The sequence below is a fragment of the Coturnix japonica genome, chromosome Z (assembly GCF_054131305.1).
Source record: "Coturnix japonica strain WE chromosome Z, WE-NBRP24, whole genome shotgun sequence".
In the NCBI taxonomy this organism is placed as follows: domain Eukaryota; kingdom Metazoa; phylum Chordata; class Aves; order Galliformes; family Phasianidae; genus Coturnix; species Coturnix japonica.
Window position 1 is genome coordinate 54,064,321 of NC_140702.1, and position 26,982 is coordinate 54,091,302.

The 26,982-nt window shown below is 38.6% G+C and overlaps 1 long non-coding RNA gene across 3 annotated transcripts; it reads left to right on the top strand.

Moving 5' to 3' along the window:
* The first annotated feature begins 1,829 nt into the window (after window positions 1–1,829).
* LOC116652530 (uncharacterized) lies at window positions 1,830–26,982 on the top strand. 3 transcript variants are annotated; one of them, XR_014939692.1, is made up of 5 exons: window positions 1,830–2,144; window positions 6,668–6,860; window positions 15,309–15,435; window positions 15,925–16,027; window positions 17,981–18,051. It is a non-coding gene; the product is annotated as an uncharacterized LOC116652530 (long non-coding RNA). The 3 variants fall into 3 exon arrangements; XR_014939693.1 differs by lacking the exons at window positions 6,668–6,860; window positions 17,981–18,051 and having other exon boundaries at window positions 1,843–2,144; window positions 15,925–16,451; XR_014939694.1 differs by lacking the exons at window positions 1,830–2,144; window positions 6,668–6,860; window positions 17,981–18,051 and adding an exon at window positions 26,512–26,982 and having other exon boundaries at window positions 15,182–15,435.

The window sequence follows — 26,982 nt, forward strand, 5'->3', positions numbered from 1 at the left end:
GAGGACCAACGTATCCTCCTCACACGCCTTCCTCTTCTTCCTCCTCTTCTTGTCTAATAAAGGACGGACTAAGACATGAGTTATGCTTGACGCCTTTGGAAAAACGAATCGGAGCTCTAAACTCCCAAGAATTTGGTATGGGATTTTGGTTCTGGGAAATGCCCCTGTTTGTCCTAAATCCAACCACAAAGGAGGGGGCCTGGTGATGGGGGGGAGGCCGGGGGGGTGGGGGGGTGCGACATCTGTTTAATTTCAAGCAATAAATATGCCGGATCTGTGGCTGTTTGGGGGTTTCCATTTTTAAAGATGATTAATCCCACCTCCGCCCCCCTTTTCAATTCGACTGTAAAGAAATGGATTAGGAATGGTATCAAGAAGGATTATTCATTTATATCAGACAGATGGAGCTGTACAGTAGGGCTTCAAAGAAACAAAGAAAATGGTTTCTAAATGGTTGTTTGGCATGAATTATTTGGTGGATTTGCAAACAAGCAAGGCGCAGCACTGTACAGCAAGATGTAGGGGAAACCCATCTGGCACCTTCCCTCTCTCCACCTGGAGCTGGGGGTGTTCAGGGCAGGTAGAGGAGAGCAGACTTGGCCCACAGGGAGCAAAGCCGCCAGCAGCAGGCTGCTCCGTCCTGCGGCTGCCGACCTGCGCTGCGGGCGGGGGCCGCGGCCACCTGCCTCTGCCGGCTGCAGGGGACTCTCAGATGGAGCCGCTGCTGCTGCCCTGCCCTCGGCACCGCACCCCGCGCCTCCTCCCTCCTGGCCCGCTCCTCTCAGCCCCGCGTCAAAGTTTGGCGGGGGGAGAAGGGAGGAAGGGGGGGGGGGTGCTTTTGGGAGGGAGAGAATAAAGAAGAGACAAACTTTCGGAAGTGTTTTTAGCCGAACCAGCCCCCCTGTGATTTGTGTTTCTCCCGACATTTTTCAGGTCAGCCCCATGCTGAAATCTCCGGCCATTTCCAACAGCTTCAAACGTGATTGACACATATGTTAATGGTTTGTTTTTGTGCAAAGCTGCTCTGCAAATTTCCAACACAAACACATTGTGTAGATCAGATGTTAAGTATAAAAATGGTTTATTGATTGAAATAATAGAAGCATTATTTTGATTTGTCCTGACATGATGGCTGATTTATAGATTCTTACCTCATTGATTTCTTCTTGTCCAGGCAGAGGGAAATGATCAAATCTCATGAAAATACCCTTTTGTACTAATTAGGAACCCGAGATGTACATTATATATTAATACTTCTCTTCTCTTCTCTTCTCTTCTCTTCTCTTCTCTTCTCTTCTCTTCTCTTCTCTTCTCTTCTCTTCTCTTCTCTTCTCTTCTCTTCTCTTCTCTTCTCTTCTCTTCTCTTCTCTTCTCTTCTCTTCTCTTCTTTTTCCCCTCTATTTTCTTTCCTGCTTTCTCTATTTCTTGCCCCCTCTCTTTCCTCTTTCTATTTCTTGCCCCCTCTCTTTCCTCTTTCTCATTCCCTCTTTTCTTCTCTCTTCCTTCCTTCCTTCCTTTCTCTCTCTCTCCTTTTTTTTTTTTTTTTTTTTTTTTTTTTTTTTTTTCCTAATGGGATTTACCAGATTTATTCTCTGCACCATGGAGTTGGTACGTGTGTGCGTATATTTTTTATCTTTCATGCATCTGTTTTCACTTTGCTCTTTCAATGAGCTGTAGCAGACAATAGTGAGAGAAACATCTGAAAATGCAAGGAGACACAGTTGCATATGTGTTTCATTTCTGCGGGTTAGTCAGAGAAAACAACAAAAGGACAGCTGGAGGGGGGGGTAAGGGGGGGGAGGATAAGACACACTTACAAAGGGGATTTTGACCCTGAAAGAGGGGTAGGCGAGTATAACGAAAAAGACTACAAAAAGTAAGGAAGAACAGTAGAAATGAAGCAGAGTGTCAGGAAGAACTGTTCAAGAAAAAGAAGAAGTTAAGGTCCCCCTAGATGTTCCCCAGCCTTTTTAAAAAGGAGAGCTGGAAAAAGACAGCTCTATCTGGATAAACAAACTGGGAAGACGCACCTGATGAAAATGTGTGTATGATCTGTGCCCACACGTGTGTTTTTCCATTTATACTTTTATAGTGGGGAGATCTAGAGCACACCAATGCTCTAATGGCAATCGTACATCGAAAAGGTAAGTCGTGTAACTCTCTCTTTTCTGAACGGAAAGCCAAATCCTTTGAATTGTGATCAACAGCTGTATCTCAAGCAGTACTGGTTTGACTTCAGTTTGCTTGTGTTTGCTTGTCTGTTTGTGTTCCTTTTTTTTGGTCGTGGAGGGGACAGGGTTCATTGGGAGACAACCAGATGGGGAGGGAGGGCAATCTCATTGTCTGTTTGCCAGAAGATCTCGTTTTGCCCTGGAAAAGGCGATCAAACGCAGCCAGGGTCCACTCAGGAAAGTAAAAGGGATGGGGAGGCGGAGGGGGGCTTAGGGGGGGGGGAGGCGGGGGGAGAGAGAAAGAAGAGTGGGTGCATGTGGATTTAATAGCAGTGAAAGTATTACAGGGAGATCAGATTTAGCGGGCGAGCGAGAGGGAGCTTTTGAACATCTGTCTAATGCAGCCAATAGAAGCGACATTAGTGATATTGGAGAGAGAGGCAGACGCTGCAGCCGACCGGGCTGGGATTACGGGAGCCTTCCCAATCCGATTAGCCGCTGTCCCTCTCCTGCCCGCGGCGGAGCCGCAGCCTCGGGCGCCTGACTCTGCCGCGCCGGGAGCGGCCCCGCAGAGCCCTCCGGAGGGGCACATCGGCGGCCCCGCGGTTCCGGTCGAGCCACTGGGGCTGAATATTCAACGACACACCGCGGTGAAATTCCACCCCACCCCCGGGGAAACCTTTATTCTACGGCTAATTGCAATTTCCAATTCCACTTTACACTTCATCACAGAGGAGGTTAGGAAACAGGATTCTTCCGTATAATTATTGGCCTCTTTAATCCTATTCCACTGCAGATCACCTCTCACCGCAGTCCAATTGTCCCCTCCTCCCCGTTTTACCAATGATTTAAACTAGTATATATAAAAACCCAAGTCTGCATAATTTTAGGCAGCACACCCACGCCTCCGAACGCGGAGCACAGCGCATCAATGGGCTGCGGACCCGCGCCGAGCAGCGCCGAGCTCCTCCCGCGCCCGGCTGCCTCCCACTCCGCATCGCCCGGCGGGTCTTTTCCCTCCTGCTTGCTTTCCGAGTCGATTATTCTAAAAGCTTTCCCTGATTAATGACGGGGAAGTTACGCACATAGAAACACACATCCACGATCCCCTTCCACCTAAGCAGCTATCTCTTGCCCTCACGCACCCATATGCCTTACAATCCATGTTTGCCTGTAACTGTAGCTTTTAAAGCAAAGCGCATCTCCCTCGCTCTCCAGTGAGAGGAAAATGCCTGCAGTTTGTACCTCCAGGCGTTACAACATGCCTCAGCCCAGCTGAGAGCAACCCTGCAGCTCGAGCACAGAGGAGTGTCACTGCCTCCAGCTCTGCCAGGGACACTGCAGGGACACTGCTGGGGACACTGCCGGGGTCTGCCGCGGGGCTCTCGAGTGCTCTCAGGCTCAGCCTTGCTCCTGCCTTTCCACAAGCTGCCTTAACACCCGGTAGCAGCTATCCGATACATGACTCAAAAGCTGACTAGCATCCAGCTCATGAATTACAGAAAATTGACGACCTGCTTAAAATTCACAGCAGTGAATTTGTAACGTTTGCATTTTTGCGTGACAGTCATCTTACAGGGAGAGAACGTCTAACAGCTCCCAGCTTTCCCCCTAGTAACAGAGCGGGAATAACAAGGCAAAGGCCAAGAAGTGTCTCTCTGACACACGCATAGCAAAGCACATGGCACAGCACAATGCCAGCATTTCCATGATCTGTAACATGCCAGCTTAGTGTACCTGTCTCTGAGATACCATCCAGTGTGTTACTGTTTCTTTGTTCCCTATGAACAATAAATCTTTATTCTAAAAGTGCAGGTGGACTAATCTAACTGCTCTTGGAACTCTGCAGATCATGCACCACAGTTACCATGTCAAAAAAAAAATAACTGATCTTGGTGCTAACAGTTTGCATCAGTGGTCTACTCAATTGTGGTTGGGACAAACAGCTGATGGTAGAATGAGAAGACACCATTGCTGGAGAAGGCACCTCAGGCAACAAGCATGGGGTCTTCTGGGTTTTAACAGCCACTTCCAAGTTATGGTATTTGAACAAGCAGGCAAAGAAACAATTTACATAAGCTTATAAGCTTTCCAGTTCCAAACTAGTCTTTTTTTTTTTTTCTTTCTTTTTTTTTTTTTCCCCCCCCCCCAATGTCTTTAGAGATGATTTTCAGATCATGAGCTCCCAAGCTTGACCTGGGAATCCTAAAAGATTAGGAAGAACAAATCCTTTCCTAGCAGCAAGCCTTGGGTTCCTTTTGTTCCTGAAATTTCAGCTTATTGCACAGTTCTGTTTATCCTAAGCAATGTACTTCCCTTCAAGAAGTTATTATTTTCCTATTAAATCTCTGATTTCTCAATAAAACAAAGAGCTTGCATCATTCTGGTTGTTTCTTGTTCTGGAATAACAAGTCTTCTATGGGGTCAGTGCCAAATGCATTCGTTCTTCCTCCCATTGATGAGCAGGTGATAGTTTGGGGTCAGCGTCTTTCACCTATGTGCATGTACAGTTCAAAGCTCTGTAGAGCTCCAGGACATACATTTGCTGGTTAGCAGAAAAAAAATTTTATCTTCTTAATTCCTAAACTTCTTATGAAATATAGTTAAATATTGCTCTAGTCAGTTTTTCTCCATTTAATTTAATTTTATTTTTTAAAGCTTTTAAAGGTTAGAGCTGTTTTTGTTTTGCTTTTTTTAATAAAACAACCATGAACTCAAATGAAGATGGTGATAGATTCATTTTATAGCAATGAAAAATTGAAAATAGAAATCTCTGATATTTAAGATTATCAACTGGATTTTACTGTAGAAGACAGTGCTTTTCTACACTTTCTACTATAATTTTAATGTTTGGTTTTTTTTATGTTGAAATAGTTGAAAAATGTATCCAAGACATTCTGGACAGGCATGCAATGGATTCCAGAATGTATCCACTTTGAATGGGACTAATACTTATTTTAAAGCTCTTTTGAGTCATCTATGAAGTGCATGAATTTTTGTTCACTTCCATGTCTGCTCATAACGATACCTGGCTCTTCCTGGGAACTCCAGGGTTCATAAAATGAGTATGATAATGAATATCAAAACTGAAAGAATAGAACCCACTTCTCCATAGGTTTATATTTGAAACTATCAGCCTCCCTTCTTGGCTTCTGTGATGGTGCCTATGAACAAAAATAAGCAAGGACTATCAGGGTGCATTCAGTGGGACAAAGTCAGACTACAGATTCTCCTACTGGATTTATCATTTATCACAAAACAAGAGCTATTTCGTTCATGTTATTTGAACACCAGCTCCACACAGCACACAGCTCCTGGAGTGGCCATGGGCAAGTGGAGTGGCTTTTAGAGAATAATGAATTGGCAGATTATTTGTGTTTTGAATATTATTGCAGCTGTTCCTGCTGATCCTGTCAAAGGTCAAACTCTGTTGTGCCAGACACTAATCAAACAAGGAACCAGAATGCTTGTCCCTGCCTGGTTCTTCTTTCACAAACAGGAAATCCTGCCCCCTATTTTGTCAGGTTTGGTTGTGTCACTGTTGTTAGCAGCACCACTTCACCATAGCATAAGGTGCAGCAAAGTTGAATAAAACATAATAGATTAAGCTAAATCTTCTGAGGTAAGGCTCAGGAAAAAAACAAAACAAAACAAAACAAATTAAAACAAAACCAACAACAAGTAAACAACCTCCTCCTCTCCAAAACAACAAACAACAACAGAAAAATGGGAGAGAAGGGAAAGAATGCTGTTATATTCAGGGTGAAATACACTGTTCAGAGAAGGAGTTACTGACATTACATGCATATTTTTATTCTCATAGAATCATTAAGAATGGAAACATCTCTAAGATCATCTGATCCAACCACCAGCCCACCCCCACCATGCTCACTAACCATATCACTTAATGCCACATCTAACCTGTTCTTGAACACTTCGAGGGATGGTGACTCCATTACCAAGAAATATTTTCCAGAAGGCCTTTGAAACTGTTGTCCTTTGTCTCACCACTCCCTTACGTCCTTGGAATCGTAATGGATTTCTCAGGCACCTTGGGCAGCTGTGCCAAGGAAGAAAGGAGCGGAGAGAACAAGTATGGCTCAGTGCACTGAGGGAAGGGAGCCATTCCAGGCAGAAAAGACCCTGTTCATATTCTCAACTCTGCCAAGTCATCCTTCTGCCTCTCCCAGTCTCATCTGTGTATACGCATGTGCACTCACACACCACACACATACTTGGAACTTCTCACCAAATCCTAATTGAGCAACCTGTCATGGAAATGTATCATCCTATAGCTCTTCTAGTGCTAAGAGAGAAGGATAAAGGACTGAGGTGGTGGGTGATTGCCAGTAAATCAACAAGGTAAACCTCAGGAGTGGAGTTTGGGTGCTCCATGTTGTGTAGATGTTTGTGATTGTGACTGGTGAGCAGTAAGAAGGGAACAACCAGATAGGAAAACTGGATTCTGAATAGTAAATTTTCTTTTGTTCCCAAAGGCTGGGAAGAAAACCAATGACTCTGGCAGTGGAAGCAATTTATCTCTGCTGAGAACATGGCACCCTTGGATAGATGATGCACCCTGATATTGCCCTGCTAACAAGATCCCCTAACTTGGAAGATAACTGAGAGAAGTTCACACTGATCACACTGACTATCAACCAAATGCTGCTCAGTAAAAGTCAATGTCTGGTAAGACCTGGTGTAAGTGAAGTGAGTAATAACTTAGGAGGTAGTGATTTGAGCTGCTCAGCTTCCTTCATCCTTGAGCCTGGCCCAACTGTCAACTCAGGGACTATTTCATACTGTGCCATACACACAGAGAAGGAGAACAGACTGGGTTGGTCATGCCAGACAGTGGGTGGCTGGATATCCCTTGCAGACATTTCTGTGGTGCAGGTGGGGCACATCTCTGAGACCACAGTAGTAGACTGGAGCTCTAGGCAGTGTTTCTCCTTGCCAGGCAGACCATGAAAGATGCTCTGAAACCTGAGATTCCAGTCACTTACCAAGATATATCAGTTTTGTATGGTGGCCAGACTAGCTGAAAACATGATCATTCCCTTTTTGTCAGGATCTCTTCCAGCTACCACTTGTCACCAAGGACAAATTTTCTGTTCTATTTTTTGGGATTGATCATGGTTTGATAAAACCTTTTCACTACATGCAGGAGTGTTTCCCCATTGAATAATAATTACAAATGAATGAAGGAGTGAGAAGCTTTCTTTGGAAAGCAATTGCACGTTCCTAATTGTGGACAGTACTTTTGTAAGAAAGTCTGATTCTGTGTCTGTAAACACTTCTTATTTCACCTGTGGCAGATGACACCAGATGTGACACCAGCAGTAGGACACAGCCATGCAGTGGGAACAGCAAAAAAGAAAGGACCACTTTGTAAATAAATTGTGTTTTATGTATTCCTTGCTCTTGGCATCAGAGCAAGGTGCACCTCAGTGAGATCACTGTGGGCTAACACCCCCCACCCCCTGTGCTTACAGTCCACACATAGGCAAATAGAAACTAAATCTCTATTGCTGCAACACTGTGGAGAAGTAACTGCTTGGCCACTCATTGCAGAAAATCATGTCTTATACCTTCTTTGTTGATTCTATGCCTGTAAATTTTGACCCTCACAACTGAAGGAAATTCTCTATTTCTAACAAAAGCTTGAGGTTTTGGCAAAACAAAGATTCATTTTTAATCATGTATATCTTTAATCTTGCCATATTTTTGTACTCTAAAATTGTTCTCTGTTCAGCACCAGTACTATTATTTGACTGCAGAAATAGCAGGGCTTTCTTTGTTATTTCCTGTGAATGTTTGCATTCCAAGTGTTTTGAATATACTCAGGGGTTGACTTTGCCTGTTGTGCTTTCAAAATTCAGGAGATTAGCATTCAGCTTTGGCTGTGATTTACATCATTACCAAAGATCTTTGGACAAACATGGAATATAAAAACAAACCTAATGCTAATGATATTTTAGGGCCAAACTCAGCCATGGGCAGCATGGTGGCACAGGCTATATGCAGGGGATATTTTGGTCACAGGCAGTGATAGGGCAGACATGGTTACACCAGCATGCCACAAATGAGGTTGGCTTTCAGTCCATGCATGAAACAAGGGTATCTTAAGCTGGTGTGTGCGGTGTGCGAGTGTGTGTGTATCAGGGAAAGCAAAGCTTTATCCCTCACTGGCAGTATAAACAAACCTTAATCTGGATGTGTTTGTGTTTCATTTCCAGAATGATGTAGAAGAGTCTTAGGGCTGATCTGCTCTGTGCAGTGCAGTCAGGTGCAGAGCCAAAGCTCTCAGCATCCAGTGAGCCCCCACAGTGGGCTGTGGGTTAACTCCAGCACCTTCAAGCTGGATGTGGGCTGAAGCTTCTCTGCCATCTGTGCACCAGTCCTGCACACAGCTGTGCCTTCTTGCCTTTACCACCAGTGCTCTGCTGTTTCAACTTCTCACCATTTCTGTCTTCTGCTTTGCAGCTCTAATTGCAGACTTCTGATGCTCATTTCTTATCCTCTTTTTCTGGATTTCTGCAACCTTCCAAACCCATCAGTGCTGTGAGCCAGACAGTATGTCCATCCCAGCATGCCCAGCTTAGTACGCCTACTGTGCTTTGCAGAGCTGGAGCAGGGCATATGTGGTCTGGACATACTATAAGTTGTCTGAGGATATGGAACTTGAGGATCAACTGTGACAAGAAAACACACATTCAGTTTAAAACAACCCTATCCATTCTCTGCACAGCACTGTGTAGCTGTACTGGCAGTGGTAGGGACACCTACCACAGTAACCTTCAAACTGTCACCACAGAGCAAGTTAAGACTAACAAATATGTTACATCTCCTTCCTCCAGGTGAAATGAGAACACCACTAAACGCCTTACTGCAAAATAGCTGAAAACTCAGAAGATGCAGCTGGTGGGATATGGGGCTGAGTACAGCCCTGAGCAAGAGCAACTGAGTGAGGCTGTAATGGGATGTGAACTGCAGCACTGCAGCTCTGCTCCTCCAGCCCCTCAGTTCCTCCTCTGCACCTCTCCCAGCGCTGTGCTGCTGTGCATGTTTGTGCAACAGCACCTGTGCTGGGAGCAGGGAATAACTGAGCTAAAAATAACCCACTAAAAGTACCCCAAATCCATGGCAATGTTTCATCTGTGTAAAGCCACAGTGCTGTGAGGCTTTAGTTAATAAGCTTCCCTAGAATTACTCTAAAATCCTGGGAAATAAGCAGTTGTCTGCACAGCATGAAGGGGGGATGGTGAGAAGAGTGAGAGGAATATAACTCAAGAGGAGAAGAATGAGGGAGTTTTTCAGATGTAGGACTCAACAAGAAGACATAAAATTGGAGAAATAAATCAGCTTTATGGTTCCAAGCTGTACGAGCAGTGAAAACTTGCATTCAATGCTCACAAACAAAGTTGTAGCAAATAAGCATTTCTTTTTGTAGCAGCCTTTTCCTCAGATATGAATCTGTAAGAATTGGGTATATCCTAGCTAGTCCTGCACTGACAGGCTGGACGATGTGTTTTCAGAGCTCATCGTCTCCTGACATGGCTGTTACCTTGGAGGGTCTCCTTAAAGCTGGTATCAGAATGGAGACCTCTGTATGGCCCCATGACATCTGTCTTCGTGTGACTTGAGAAGTGATCTGGGCCCCAGAACAGAAATGTGTCCAAGACTGTTTCCCTCTGCATACAGTGCTAGATAGAAGAGGATATTCATTCTATTTCTGTAGAAATTCAAATAGTATCAATTTATTAATGCTAATAAATGAAAAAATACAGAAAAATAAGTATGCACACTTCAGCAAACACCAGCTATATATAAACATAACAAGATGCTTTTCTTAGCCTTTCCAGAGGCAATAAAATCCTAGTATGCCACACAGACCATGCAATGAGATAACACGAGTGTTATTATGAAGCAGTCATGAGGATGATGCTGTTCTCTAAGGAACTACGGTTCAATTATTGAATGACAGAATCATCTGGCTATTCTCACTTTCTCTTTTTTTATGCTATCCTACTGTGGGTTGTTTTCCCTGAGCTTTCTAGAAGATACTTTTCCCCTTAATAAAATAAATTCATATTCATTTACCATAATGAAATTCAAATTAACTTTCAGTTTAGGGCTTTAGCTTCTGATAACAATTTCTTATGTAAAGCAGAAGCTATTTTAAGTCTCTCTCTCTCATTCTCACTTAAGGAATAGTGTAATGGGCTTTGATTGGCTATCTATAGCAACCCTGGAGTGCTTGACTCCTATTTTAGCACTCTGCAATGAAAATATTTAATCCGTGCATAATATTTAGAATGTTAGCAACAAAGTCCATTTGATAAAATAAATTTTATGTGTTATTTACGGGGAAGACACTTAAGGATTTCAATAATTCTTTAAAATATTTACATTTTTTTTCTTCTGACTTTTTGTTTTACACTGTGTTTTATGGGTCTTCATTTCTATTTGATGTAGGTTTTGGATTTGAGATTTATGGCTCAACACCTCACAACAAATTTTGTAAATATTCTGTGGGGGCTTGGTCCTGAAACATAAACACTTCTTCCTATTGAGGCTCTGAGGAAAACCAGACTCCCTCATTTATTATGTGATATCCAGAAGGCTAAGGAGATTTTGATCTCCTTTTTCAGGAACATCTTCTTCAGTAAGAAAAATGAAATGTCATCATGCTAAGGTGAATCATAATAAATGTTATGTCTTGGCTGACACTGAAAAACAAATCAAAGAAAGTTGTGAGAAATATTGGCAACTTTTTTTTTCCACAGAGATTTGGACCAGCTTTATAAATTAAATGCACGTGATGACAGCTTAGGGGCAGTAAGTAAACCATTCAGTAGATAATCTCCATAGTAACAAAAAAAGTTTAACCATCTCAAACCAAAATAGCACATCTGGAGTTGGCTGTGTCATATGGCAAGAGGGAACATTTTATTGTTGTCAAAAGTCACGGCACACAAAAAGAGGGTGCACATTTTAATTCCTGTTAGCAGAAACTGGTGAAGTGCAAGCAGAGCATTCAGGAAGGCTCTGATCCTGTAAATCATTATCTATTTGCTCAACTTTATGCTGTGTAAGGGTCCCCTTGTGATCCATCTGCTGTCTGCAATTTCAGGAAAAGCAGTATTTTCCTTTCTGGACATGAAATCCAGTCCTGACGCTTCTGGCTCATGTGAGCTGTCCTAAGTCACGACAGCAGAATTCATTTGAGTAATAGCTGAAGCCCTAATTTGTAGCATTTAGTTTTAACGGCACTAAATATTTAAGCTGAAGACCTACTATGCACCAGAGAGATGATTTTATGTATGAAAGAGGGAGTAATTTAGTTGGTGTGGGTGCTTTTACTGGGTGATAAAGAGTATGTTGCTGAAGAAAATGCAGAACTTCAAACAGTAAGAATGAAATTGCAAGTGAAACCCATTACCTGTGTCTGAAAATAGGAGGCCAAGCGTCTTGTGTTGCATCTTGATCAAACCACATGCACTGCCAGTCATGCCTTGCTGGACTCTGTGTGTGGCTGAGTGCAGGAAGTACCCATGAGTGGCTGCCAGGAGCCTGGATTTCACAGCTCCCACATTACAATGCTCATTTCTGGGCTTCACTGCAGGATGTGGATTCATCCCTAAGGCAGCAAATAGCCAATGAAGTAAATTGATACGATCTCTGTTCTGTTTCTATGGTATACTTACCATTTCAGCCAGGCCATCTGCACAGGGGAATAGAGCAATTTGCAGGGATGGACACAAACTATGCCCTGGAGATATACCATTTTGGAGATTTTGCACTTCCTGCAGCTGTTCATGGAATGAGACATTTACCCAGTCCCTCTGAGCTGTGAAGTTCTGAGCTGATGGCCAGCCCTCAGTGTCTGTGAGAGTTTTGCATCCAGGTCAGGTCTCATGAAGGCAGTCAGCTCTGGAATGCTCCTCTTGTGCTTTACCTACACTCACCCCTATCTCAGTACAGTGAAGGCTTTAAGACCCAGGAGGTGTCCCAGTATCCTTGATTGAGCCAACTTTCTCCAGTCCATCAGAGAACATCAGAAAAGCCAAAAGGGCCAATGCGGGTTTAGGCTCAGCAGCTAGAGAGATCCCAAGGTTTATCTCAGTAGTTACAGAGAGCAGATACTTCACAGCCTCACTCATTCTCTCCTTGTAGTGCCACAACATAGTCTTTATCCGTGTTTCTGCACTACCCACTTTTTTAGCTCAGCCATTTTCCTTCTACCCCCATTATAGGTCACTGGACAAACCCAATACCAGCAGGGCACAAAGCTCTGTGGACTGTGAGTGCCTTGGAGTGAATGGCCACTTCCTTCCCCTCCCAGGCTTTCAGGAGAGGGAGTCTGCTGACAGCAAAACTTAACTGTACAAAAATCTTGAAAGGTCAGGCCTTCTCTAAGGAAGAATTCTAGCATGAAGAAAGAATTGTGCCTGCTTTTCTTGAACTCTCCAAAATATTTCTTAATATTGACCTAAAAAGATTGCCTCTGTTGCAATCCAGGATTTGAAGTCTTGGCACAGAAACATCTGTGATATCAAATTATTTGACTTGAATCCTTCCAAGGCAAAAAAAGCATGCACAGAAGAGACAATTTTATAAAGCTGGGCAATGAAGCAAGGTCAGTCCCTCTAATCTAAATGCAACAATCCTTATGTTATATCACAAGAAGCAACCTTTCCATGGCTTGCTGAAATTGCACACTTCACAATCTTCCCTTTCATGCTTTCTTTGTTACATAATTTAGCAGGGATATTTTGGATGAGATTCTCATCGGCACGCATTTATCTTTTAGCACAAATGGTTCCCCATCTCCTCCCCCTCCCTTGGGCTATCTGAGCTGGCTGGGCATTGTGTGTGGTTGGAGTGGTGGGCATTCTGGTAATTACTTTTCATTATTACCTTGCACAACAGCATCCTTTACAATTTAAGGTTGCCAGTGCTTCAGCAGCTCCGAGATCCCAACCCAGACTTTAATAACGTGTTGCTAAAAAGGGGGTTAAATGTTGTTTATACATCACATTTCTGGACGCGGCAAATTTCACTTGCACCTGCCAATGGCTTACTGATAAATATACACTGGTAGAAGTTAAACAGCAGTGGGCCAGTGAGTTAGATAAATGCCACATGACACCATAAGCATTGAAGGTTAGTGTTTTCCCAGCTCTCACACTCTGGTAGACATAAACTCTTTTCTTAAAACAGATTAAAAATAAATAAATCCTCTTAGCAAAAAAAAAAAAAAAAAAGAAATATATATATATATATATATTAGAATGCATATTCAAAACACAAATTTCTCAGAAAGTCTATCACAGTCATCTGCTCAGTTTCCTGCCTCTTAGATGTTAATTATGATTTACTCAAGATTTGTGGTCAATTTTTAAATATAAAAGCATCTCATATGACTGGTTGCCAATTCTGAAGTCTAAAGGCCTTGCTTTATACTGCTGTAGTAGAATAGAGAATATAATCAAAGTTTGACCTTCAACTTTAATCCTATAAACAGAGAATTTGCTTACTTTACCTTGGAAACGGATGTGATTCATCACAGTAGCCCATAAATAACATGTCAAACTGTTAGACTGATCAATGAAAATAAGTTATTGAAAAATAATGTGATTGTAAGGTCTCTATGTAAACCAGCTTAGTGTTATTTTAAAATGAGGCAGGCTTGCAGTTTGGAGTAGATCTTTATTATTTTTATTATTTTTAATATATTACTATTATTATTTATTTTTTTTTTAAAAGGATTGTTACTAGTCATAAAATGCAGTAAATGTTAAATATGTTTAGTTCACACTAGCCATTCTTTTTTCAGGAAAAATACATTAAGATAAAGAAGAATTATGTCTCCTGAAGAAGAAATGGGTTCAACTGAGATAAAAAATACAAATGGCAGATTTCCTACTCTGGTTCTTAGTGCTGTGCCTAAGCCAAAAACCCAGGATGAGCTCTTGTGCTTGTGAGAGCTCGAACAAATGTGACAGTCACTGAAAATGTGCACTGTGGACTTGAAAGGTGCACAGAAGCTCTAGGAGGAGATCTAAGTCTGCACATTTTCATTGTGAATACCAGTCCTGAAGCCTGACAACAGCAGTTTAAATAGAAAGTTGATAACTATTTCATGGCTCATGTTCTCAAGAGGAATATTCAAATAACAGTATATTTTACTATTGCTTTTCAGGTGCCTTCTTGCCTCCAAATATTCTGATTTTAAAATTCATCTACATAGTTTTATAGTTTTTAAATCCAGCTTTTAGACTGACTGGATAGAGAATTTTTTTTCAGCTCTTCATTTCAGTGGTAGTGGAGATACTTTTCATATCTAAAAATTATACCAGTTATTTTAATGTGAAAATACAATAATATTTTTATTCTAGTTTATTCTGAAGTTCTTGTTTGCACATGATGGAGTCTTTCAATGTAAATAATTAACATATGAATAGGCTTTATCAGTGTTTATTGAGAGCAGAAAAGCAATGGAATAATGTCCAATGACAGCTATGAACATTCTCTTTTTCCTTTCATTGGTGCCATAAAAATAAATGAAAATAAAGTCCTCACCTCAGTCAGAAAAAATTCTGCTAAGATTATGTAGTAAATTATTTGGAGAAAGAATATAACATAAACAGAGATGGTTATGAGAAAGATTTTCTGACAGAACATCTCTTTAGATTAATACGTTTTGCACAAATACAGCTTTGTGTTTTCATTTGTTAGTATAAATGCAACTTAGCTGGAGTCAAAAGTATTCTGGATCTGCATATTAATAGGAACTCTGTCTTGGATTTTGCCTCTGTCATTTACTTAACTCATTAACTTATACCTCAGACATGGGGAAAGGAAAAGAAGAAATCCCTTGCAGACTCTATGAATCTCTGCTGCTGATTCCCAGCAGCCTCAGAACACGCTCCTTTCTGCCCCCAAAGAAACACCATCTCCCTTGCCTGCTGAGTCCTTCTGTTCCATGTGAAGCCTCTGCCTACCTCAGAACAGCTTCACCCGAGCAAAGAGATCCATCAGCTCTGGCAGAAGGTTATCTCCATGATCAGAAATGGGCTTCCCAGCAGCACCGGGTGATGTTCTGAGACTTTTCTCTTCTTATGTCAACAGCAGTGCTGAGAGGATACCTCACTTTGCCATCTAAATTTGTAGCTTAACTGGAGCACAGCCGAGCAGCAGCCACCTCAGGACGGAAGTTTTATTTTGATTGTGCCCCATGGAGGCATCATAGTGAATGGTGAGGTTTGAAGAATGATAATGAAATTGCTCAGGACTGCTTATGTAAACCTTCCTGGAAATCTGTGAGGTAGGAAGAGAGGGAGCACCAAGGTGCCTCTTACTAGTATAACAAATAGCGTTGCCATTCTCAGCTGCCTGGGACTGGTGCTTTCAGCTCTTCTGTGCTGGCTGTAAAATGAACTCACTTCTGCAGTCAGCATTTGCAGACATGCATCTGTATATTATTATTGAAAAAATCTTTTACAGAATGACTTTAATAGACAATAAATCTTGCTTTCTATTTCTTCTTCTTCTTCTTCTTCTTCTTCTTCTTCTTGTTCTTTTTTTTTTCCTTTTCTTTTTTTTTAAATTGTAATATTAGACCAACAAGTATTGAAAATCATCCTTATTCACAACTTATAAAATGGCTTCCTTTCTGCAACATCCCTGAAAGCACCCACTATCTCATTTTCTAAATTCTTCTTTGATATTTTGTCTGGTTTTACAGATTATTATTTGGACGCTGAATAGTTATTTCTGGAAAGAGAAAAATTTCTGATAGGAATGCGATAGGATCCATTCTTTTACCTTTGCAGAACACTTTTAAGCAGGTAAGACCTACTTAATGTTGTAGAGGTCAAAAGTGAAATTGCTCAGTTTGGGAATAGAGAAGGTTTCCTACCCCCCTCACCCCCTTACAGTGCTTTATTTCTGTAAGAAACCAACCAATCAGCCATAAATAAATAAATAAATAAATAAAAAGATTGTTGAAATAAATCTTTTTGTTGTTGTTATTACCGTTACTGTTTCATTAAAAGAAACGTACATGTTAAGGCATTAAAGTAGTATAATGTAATTATTGCTTTCTCTCACGTCTCTTGCTTTTTTTCACCCAAACATATGCTATGGGTCAGAAATCTATTTTGTCATTTATACTGGTAAGGTAACTAATTCACCCACGCATGCTGTACTGATCTCATAACACATGCCATTTTATCTCACACATTACTCAACACATTACAAAAAAAAAAAAAAGAGCCTAAAATATCAGAAAGAATAATTGAAAGACATAAGGCTGTGACTGAGGCAAGAGAAGTGGTGCTGAGGTTTATAGATGTAGTTAATACTACTGTAAGCAGCACTATTGCTGGCAATCCTATCAGTTTAAGAAAAAAAGTCACTTACTGAGTTCCTTGTATAGGGTTGAGCAACTCACTAAAAATAAATCATCTGTTCCTTTCTACTGCCATGAAATAGAAGAGAAATATAAGCATTGTTGTTAACAACAAGGCTGACCTTTGAGATTCTGCTGCCCCAGAACTGACGAGATTATAGGGGAGGGAGAGTTTATAGCAGAGATTTTAGAAACAAATGCTTTACGATTTCATTCTACATTTGGAAAAAAATACTGCAGAAAAACATTCGGTCCTCTGGGACATCTTTCATGACTCTTATACGTTCCCCCATCAGATTCAGCTTCTATAAAATTTCATGATGTGTTTGTACTGCATCGTTGCCAGCTCTCACTCTTTCACGGCAAAACTTCAAATAACTGATACTGGAGTAGAGCTACTACCTGAGCATCTCATTTTTCATAAAGAAGCAGAAAAATATGGGTGTCCAGCCGATGGGGCTGTAGGCAGGATAACTAATCTTGTGAACACCAAAATAAATAATTAATTATTGTTTATAAATCTAATTATTATTAATCTTCCTGTGATAGTATTCATGCAGATTGTGAAAGAGAGATAGAGAACAGAATAGCCGTCTTTTCTGTTTCATCAGACAGGCAACATGAATAACAGGCAATGCTAAATGCAGTGCTAGCAAAACTACATGTATTTCCACCCTAAAAGTTTATTTCTATGGTTTTGAATGTACAATCCAGTTACAGCATTCTTAAGTTAGTTATTTTAATTGAACTAACAGTTTATATGCATTTCAGTTTCTGCTTTTAGAAAATTACTAATTAAAATATTAATACGGAATATTTAAACTAAATTTATCTGGAAATTCAAACCCAAAATGGTATTCACCAGATCTCTCTAACCTGTATTAAAATGTTTGTAAAAGGAAAATTCAAGACTGCTAGTGAAAAGTTATTTAGGTCTTTTAGGTCCTTTCCGCTCAAATTGACCTATGATTGCATGATTCTGTGATATACCTCCTTTGGTTCTGAAATTCTCTTGGCAGATGAACATTAAAATTAAAATAATTGAAATATTTGAAATTGTAAGAAAGAATTAAATATCCATTCTAATTTTTTCCAATAATTTACAGAGAAAGAGCCGTCCTCTAAAGTTAACATTTTAATTTGTGAGTTATTCTATGTAACTGAAGTTCAAACATTTTATTGAAGTGTACAGTTGACCTTTGTAGATACTTTAAATATAGTTTCCTGTTTTTAAAATAATGAAGGAGAGGTGGATTATTCCCCTCTTGGTTCTATAGTAATGAAGGTGTTTCATCAGTGTTTTTGTATTTCTATTGTTTTGAGCATCTGAGATGACAGAAAACAAATATGTCTTTTGCAATCAACTCTTTAATTGTTTCTTCAATTACAGAGGAGTTAATGCACTGATGGTATATGGAAAACTAAAATATGGTGAGTCATTGTAGCTACAAGTGAAACTTGGGAAACAACACTTTAATTTGCTGTTGTAGATAATGAGATGGCACACTTGCCTATGCAGAAGACATCTTGTCAATCTTTGAATTTTCAAATTCCTTTGCATTTACAGCAGTCACCAAAGCAATTACAAATTACAAATAATTCAGTATTTTTGTTCCCAGATACTGTGGTAGAATTATCTTTATGATTAATTCCCTTATTGTGTTGTCTCTCATCTGACGAATTGACAGGAATATTTGAGTAATTTATTTTGCATAAACCCCAGTCAGTCTTATGGTAATTATTCATATGGAATTCTTTGTTCACTCATTTTAGAAAATGCAAAAACACTTCTCTAGTAGAGAACTCGACTTGTTTATAGACTGTTGTCATGGGAGTTTTTGTCACTACCATGATTTATGGAGGACTGCAGTTTAATCATTCTTTTATCATGATCGCTGCTTGACACTTAAGTGCTAGGCATGCATTTCCCAGTTCTGCTACCTATATATACTATTAACAAACTTAAAAGAAATATATGAAATAAAACAATCTTTAGATACCAGTTAATTGAGTACAAAGAGAAATTCTTATTGCAATCCTTTTAGGGAAACTAGACTAATTCTGAGAATAGAAAAGGATTAACTTTTTCATTTCACTGATAGTTAAAGGATTTTCTGTGAAAAGGCCATATTTCTAGGCTCTTGTGTTTTGCTAGAATAATGTTAAGAACAACTATTATCTGAGATCTCAAACAGCCAGATATCTCAGAGAAAATTCATTCAGCAAAACAAATTGATTTTATATTTATTTCAATTGAAGTTTCTCAGTGGACATGAATATTTACTGTATCCCATTCAAGCATTCCAAAATCTTTAGTTATCACTACTACAGGCACTGTGCTTTAAAGTCTGAGCCTATTTTACATTTACAGACCTTTAGAAGGAAGATATGTGCCTGTTTTTTTGGCGATTATTTGTTGTAAACTTGAAGAACAAGAATTTTTTTTCCATATGTTACCTTTGCTTATATGAGTTACAGGCTAAATAGCAGACTTTTGGACTAGCACCATATTGTGATGAGCAATGCAGTGCATTTGCATGAGCTATTTCTGCAACACAAAAAGAAAAACATTTTCCACTAAAACTAGTAATCTGGATTAGTCTACCAGCTAATAAAGAAAGAGAGGGATCTCTAGAATGATTTATCTCATCTGTTCTAGTGATAGATTGAATTGTTCCATGAAGGACTTTTTTCCCCATTGACTGCAGAGGGTGTTAGACAGCTAGTTTAGAGAAAGGTCTCATATTTGGACTTGTAGACTTAGATATGAAGAATAACAACCTTAATTTTTTTCAGTTTAAAATCTAGGCTGTTAACATGACATAAGTAATTACATTACTTACTGTAATGCCACTTCAAAAAATTGATTGATTGGTTCACTCTTGTCCTTACATATGTGATAAATGACTAAGTACAGGATATTTTCTCTGAGACGAAACATGCTATTTCCCAAGAAAATGCTTTCTGTTGTCATTGATCATGGTGTGTTGAAAGCAAGCGTACCAGCCTTCCTTGTGAATGTCTGGTCCTGCTGTAACATAAATAAAATTTTATATTAATATATGCTCTGTTGCTCACACAGGTTTACCTTTAAACAATTAGCAGATATGATCAGCTTTTATGACTAATACTCCCCCCCCCAAAATAATTAAAGATTTTTGAAAAAGGCAGATGCTGCTTCTTTCTTCTCAACCCACTATGTCAATAATCAGCATATGTTCTGTTTATAATTGAGGGCAACAAAAAAGAAACTAAATTGAAGGTGATGAGCCCAAAGATCATATCACCTCTCTAGTGATAATTTTGAAGTTTTAGACTATGGACTGCAAGATTCTTGTAATGTCTTGTCAAGCTTAGTTGTGAACACAAATTTTCTTCTTGTATTAATATTAAATGAGATAATTAAGATGAAAAAAATAAGGATAGGTGTCATGGAAACAAAACATAATATGTTAAACTATCTCTAGACTAGCTTTATGCTGCATGAGATATAAATGTAAATATCATCATGCAAATGTATTGATCATGAAGGGTTATTTAATTAAGCCCAAGAATTATGTTTGCCTTTATTTCTTTTCTTTGTTGATGCCCTTCCAACTGACAGCAGCATTTCCCAAATTACTTAGGCAGCGCTAAGTGCAATTCTCAGCTCTTAGTCTCCAAAAATCACATGTTGCTTTGGTGGATTTCTTCTCCTTCCCATACGGATATCAAATCTTTTTCGAATTACAGTGACCAGAAAAGAACTGATCTGTACTACTACAGATTATGGACTTGTGTTCCAGGGATTGCCTAAACAGAAATGGATCTGGCCTCAGTCTTCAGTGGTGGTATCTGAACTGAGAGACCAGGATCTTCACTGTGCTTTAATTGTCTAGGTTTCTCTGCCTTTCCTATATCAGTTGCGTGCTTAGTTTGATGTCACTTACTTAGAAGTAGCTCCTATGTCAAACTATATTGAGTATAAACTATAAAAGTTTGGTACTTATCAGCTCCAAAAGAGGATAAGACAACAAAGTTCCTGCAAAAATAAAATTTCTAATTTTCATCACTGAATTTCCATTCTTCTTCAAGAAATTAATTTTTTTACCTTTTTTACATACCTTTATTCCTGCCTTTGAGGGAAATTAACAAAAAAATCAGTGAATTGTTTCCTTGTCCAGAAGTAGAAAATCAATAATGATAAATCACACACTTAGAGAGTATTTTGTTAATTATAACATCAGAATATACTGCTAATTATAGATTATATAATTGCTATGTATTAAAGTTAAGAAAAACTACTAACATTCTTTTTGAGCTTTCATATTCTTAAAATTTATTATGTCAGTCATCAGATGCTATGACATCACAAGATGAATTCAAAGCAATGATTACTTTAGTATTCAAAATGCTCGGAGTGTACCAATTTTTCAGGCTGCTAAATGAAAGTAAAGATGTCAGGGTAGCTATCTATAATCCTGTAATGTCTAAAGGTTCATGAATTACACATGGATCAGATAGAAAGTGAGAAACTAGAGTTTGGCTAGCAGACCTTTTCTGTACGAATTTGCTGAAACTGTACATTTTAATATATCCCTGTGATAAATCAGTGAGATTTAAAACATCTGATTATTTAAGTACCTGCATTTGAATTTCTTGCAGTGTAAAGCTTTCCTATCTATTGAAATAAATAAGCAAACTGTCTGTGTCTAACCCACTGCAAATACTCAACTGTAAAAAATAATTCCAATCCTGCAATTTTTTTAAAAAATTTTTTATTTTTTTTTGCTATTTGAAAAAAGCTGAGAAATGCAGGCAAACACATTCTGTGACTGAGCCCAAGATTCTATTTATTTGTTTTTAAACTCTATGTTGTGGCTTTCACCCTGAATAGGTCAGCAGAATTCTGAGGCACTTTAGTAGAAATGTTATGCTTCCTTTTCGGTTTCCAAATAATGGATGTAGAGGAATACAACGCTGTTAGGACATCTGCCCTGGTAGACCTCTACAGAAAACTGCTGCTGTGTGATAATGGAAAACTAGAAAACCAAGTGATACATACTATTTCCTTTTCAAAGTATTTGTACAAAATGATCAAGAGGGATGATTGATTTTTTTATTCTGTTATATCATCCTTGTTACCAATGCTAGATTACCAATACAAAAATGAGGTTCATATGTATGGTGTCAAGGAAAAAAATATTATTTGCCCACCATTTTAACTAATCATAAAATGTTCAATATTAATTTTTACATTCACTTTTAGCTTATAGTCATCTTAAGAAATGTGGAAGGCACCTTTTCTTGCACAGGATTTGAATATTTTTTGTCTATGTCTCTAGGGCTTTGGTTTGGAAGATTAGCTGCCTTATTTGATACTGAGCAGATCATGTAAGACACTGCCAGCTCAATCCAATGACTGAACAGAGAAGAACTCTTATTTTGCAACTTTGCAGCGCCTCTGAGGAGCCTTTCTAAAGCAATGGAACTGAAAATGGATACAATAATCTCTCTTTTTCTTCAGATATAAAAAATACACTTTAACTTGAATATTGGCAGAGCAAGTGATGTATCAGATGTAGCAGAATAGAAAATTTTAATCTATGAAGGTTTGTTTCAGTTTCTCTGCAGACACACAGGTAGCATGGTGACAGATTTGGTTGAGCTCATAAATCTTTAATAATGCATTTGTACTACATCTGTGCACTGTTTAGATTTGTATATCGATAGTTCAGAATACAAGCTCCATTGTAGAAGGATCGTGAAACTTGTCATGAGGAAAAGGGGAGAAAATGTTTATCTTAGGTTACCAGCCCCTTATCTTCTCCATCTCAAAGTGGGAAATCTCTGTGACTCCTGGTAAACAAAGATCAAACATTATAGAAGAACATACTTTTGCTGTTCAGATCTCTCTGCTGGTGATAATGACATTCAAGCATGGGATTCACAGAATCACGACATCACACAATTATAGGAGTTGGAAGGGACCTCCAGAAATCAAGTCTAACCCCCCTGGAAAGCAGGCACACTGCAGCAGGCTACACAGGTAGGTGTCCAGGTGGGTCTTGAATATCTCCAGAAAAGAAAACTCCACAGCCACCTTGGGCAGCCTGTTCCTGTGCTTCACCCTCACTGTGAAAACGTCCTTCACATATTGGTGTGGAACTTCCTATGCTCAAGTTTTTAAATTTCCCAATGTCCCATCCTCACAGACCACTGAAAAGAAGTTGGCCACACACCTTTGTCTCCCACACCATAACACCAATCATAAACACCAATCAGTTCCCCTCTCGGCCTACTTTCCTCAAGGCGGGACAGACCCAGGGTGCTCAGCCTTTCCTCACAGCAGAGATGCTCCAGGCCCTTTGTCATCTTTGTGGCCCTCTGCTGGACTCTGTCCAGGAACTCCATGTCTTTTTGTGTACTGGGGAGCCCAGAAATGGATACAATACTCCAGCTGAGGCCTGACCAGGGCAAAGTCGAGGGCGAGGATCACTTCCCTTGACCTGCTGGCCACACTCCTTTTAGTGCACCCCAGGATCTCACTGGCCCACAGGATTCATCTTTTAAGAATGATTACGCTTAATATGATTATTGAGTAGCTCAAAATCATTTTTCATATTATGAAAAATAAAAATATCAGTTAAATTCTAAATAATATTACTTCTGGCTTACTCTGGTTTACACTGCATTAATCTATTATAAAAAAATCTTTTATGCAACTCAGTCAAATGTTGCACTAGAGTATCCACTGAGTATTACTATTTGAAATTAACTGTTAAGGACTGGCATCTGAGACAGAGACACATTCTTTTCTGTGTTATTAGCATTAGATGATGATGAAATAAAGACTTAGCCAAGCTGCCAGCATAACTGGTATATACTAGGAAGACAAGTTTGGCTTATTATCAAAGCCTCAAAATGTGCATAATCATATAAATGCAAATGCACACATTAAAAGCTGACAGTGTTTGAAGGAATGGTTACGTTTAAACATCTAATTATCAAGGATAGTGCAGAGTAGGTCAATTTACTTATCATAAAATAGATCAAGAATTTGGATGATTAAACATTAATAGTATTGATACAAACTTCTCTAAGTAAAGCAACCCTATGGAAAAATGCTAAAAATATTTCTATACAAAGACATTCAATCATTTTTAAGTTTTCAAAGTAGCATCACTAAAAGAATCGGAAGTAAAAGGAAAATTTCAATATCTTGATGTAGAACATGAATGCCAACAGAGATAACAGGACAAGGTGGTCCTAGTCCAAAAGCCCATGAAATCCAAAGGCTTGTATTTAATTTCACCTGTTTTACAGTGAATGTTGCATTCTGATCAGATTGCAGTGGCCTGACAAAAGTCACTGAAATTGTGTGATTTTTATTTTTTTTTCCTTAAGTACACACTCAATCTGTTTCTTGGAGAATGATTTCCATTAACAATGGGTGATAGATACTGGGAAAAAAAAAAAAAAAAGCTGAAAAAAAAAAAAAAAGCTGGGAAAAAAAAAAAAGCTGAAAATATTGAGAAGTTAAATTGATGATGATAAATCTGTCTTCTGAGATTATCTAATAGTTAATATAGTTTCTGACTTAAGAGCAAACGTAAACTACAAGTAAACTGTAAACATATGGAAACTTTATGAAAATGATTTTGAATGTATTGTTTATGGATAAATAAAGGCAGAACTGAGATGTCTGTACTGAGATGTCTGTACTAAGGAAATAAATCAATTAGATTTAATATCAGAACACAAATGAAAATAAAAACTGAGGGTACAGTTTTCTGTGTGATTAACTAGAAATATTAATTAAGTAATTAAAAATTAAATTAGAAAGAAATGAAGGCATGCTTTCTTGCACTGGAGGGAGGTAGATGGAAAAGAAAGTGGCATCAGTCACCCTGAATTTGGCAGCAAAATCATTCAATAGGAAAAAATAGGCCCCACACTTTGCTGTTGCTTTTAGTAATTTAATTCTTTTTAACCTAATTCTGTGTCTTTCCCTATCACTCCCCTTCAATAAAATGATGCTACATTTCACCATTTTCACCTAAAATAAAGAGAAGAGTCAGTAGGCTTCTAAGAGCAAGAAAACTAGAGATACAATGTCACTAAGTACTAAAAGACATGATAATACATTGAGTTAATAGAATGACACCCTCCTGCTTTCAAGCAGAGCTATAAAATGTGAAACACAACCTATAAGCTGTTCCTATGCAAATCATAATCAATATCTGGATTTTTAAAATGCACATTTAGGTTTCAGGGTCATCAGTGCCTGGGTGATATTTTACCTGTTTTAATGCAAGTACATAAAAGGACTTTTCTAATTAGGAGCTTACTCAAGTCTATGGAAACTCTACAAATTTAGTAGCTGCAATCATTATGTAACTCTTCAAAGCACTAAGTTGGATGCTGATACATTTTTTTAACCATAAGACCTGAAAAACGAGATTGTGTAGTGATATATTTCTTATTCTGCAGTGCATATTATTATCTCAAGGTACTGTGAAAAGACTTTTTATTTTATCAAGTTGAGGAAACAAATCCAAAATGTATCTGTACAATACCTGCTCTGAAATAATGCATCTTACTACAAGAAGTGACATACTACTTGGTATAACATAGAAATCAAGTTTGAATCTTCATTTAAAAAAAGAAAAGCATATTAAATTCTTTTCAGATTTGATGGAAACTGAGTTAGAAGTGACTTCAGACCTAAGAAAATTTGCAGGGATGAGTAGAGGTACATTACTTCAAAGGATTATTTTGACTATAGTCTTTGTTTTGTTTTTAATCAAGGAATTTAAATCAGGTAAGTACTTCTTCCAGCAGCTGTATGGTTCTCACTTGTATTTATATTGACCTCTTAATTGTTATAAAAACATGTATTTTGGTATAATTATCATTAACCTGCAAGCAATAACCTTTTACATGTTTATAAAGTGGTTGCAGTGCTTGTTATTATAACCCACTTTCCATGAAGTTCATTTAGTGTGCTGTGTTTTTAACACAAATGTAATCCACTCTGCATTTTCCATTTAAAATGCATAAGGCAAAGTGCATCATAACAGGATGTAACTACGTATTAATCAAATTAGCACAACACTTCAAAGGCCCTGGCTTTTTACTAGGCTACTGTTAGATCACAATTCATGATGGAAAGAAGCAGTGTAATGAAAGGCTTGGCAAGGGAGCTGTTTATTTTCTTTCCAGAAAGATATATTGTGGGTTAATTTTCATGACGGGAAAAAATGCAGAGGAAAAGTAACAGTAAGCATTAAGCTAAAGCACAATAAATGGAATTTAAAATACTACTGTGGCTTTGCTATTGACAAACGTAAATGTAGTAATTAGTTGATGACACAACAGAGCTCAAATGACTTATTGTTTAATTATTCAAACTTCATGACCCAAACAAAGAAGAGTCAGATTATTCAATATTCACGTTGTGAAACAGGAACGTTGAAGGTTCCTTCTCCTTCATATGTTTAACACAATACAGATCCACATGAAACTTCAGGTATCATTTTAACAGAACTGTTTTTTCAATGCTTTCAAGTACATTCTTTCTGTTTCAATTACTTTAAATTATATTTCAGAATATGAAGGCCTTGTGGCATATTGACTCATTCATGGAATAGTCATGATGCAGGAAACCCAATCTAAGATGCTTTCAGTGTGGTACAGCAGAGCATCAGCAATACATAAGGGAACAGTATCAGCATTCTCCTTGCAATGTGAGGACTCTCAATGAGATGTGAAAATGATTTTCCTGCTTGACTGTATACTCTAACATCATTATAATTTGAGATGGTTGATGCTGAATTTCTGCATTAACTTTTAAATGCAGTGATTTATATTTGTCTCATTAATGTATTTCCATTTCCTTTTCTTTTTCTTTTTTTTTTTTTTTTTTTCCTTTTTTTGTAGGCTGCAGGGCAGTTTGGAAAACAATGGTGAAACTGGGAAACTCCTCTTGACTTTGGATGTAGAAGGATTCTAGGTCTTCCTCAAAGCAGCAATAACTTCCTCATCTTATAGCTCCCAACATCTACTCTTTGCCACTTGTTTGTTTATTCATGTGAAATTTCATACATTCAAGCCATTTATGTTATGTTAATTTCTAGATAAGCAAGTACTCACTATACCCACTACTTATTTCTGTTTATTTCTGTTTACTCCCCAAAGATGAAGGAAATAATACTCCATCCTATAGTTTATATTTTTTGAATTATATAAAATGTCTTTATGCCCCTATTGCTATTTTCATTATTGAAACACATCAGTAAAAGTAAAGATTTCTCTTGAAAAAAAGGTATGAATATGTTTTCTGAGAAGCTGAAAACAACTGAAATTTATCCTATGGAAGCCTGCTTTGACATACTTGATTTGACATGCACA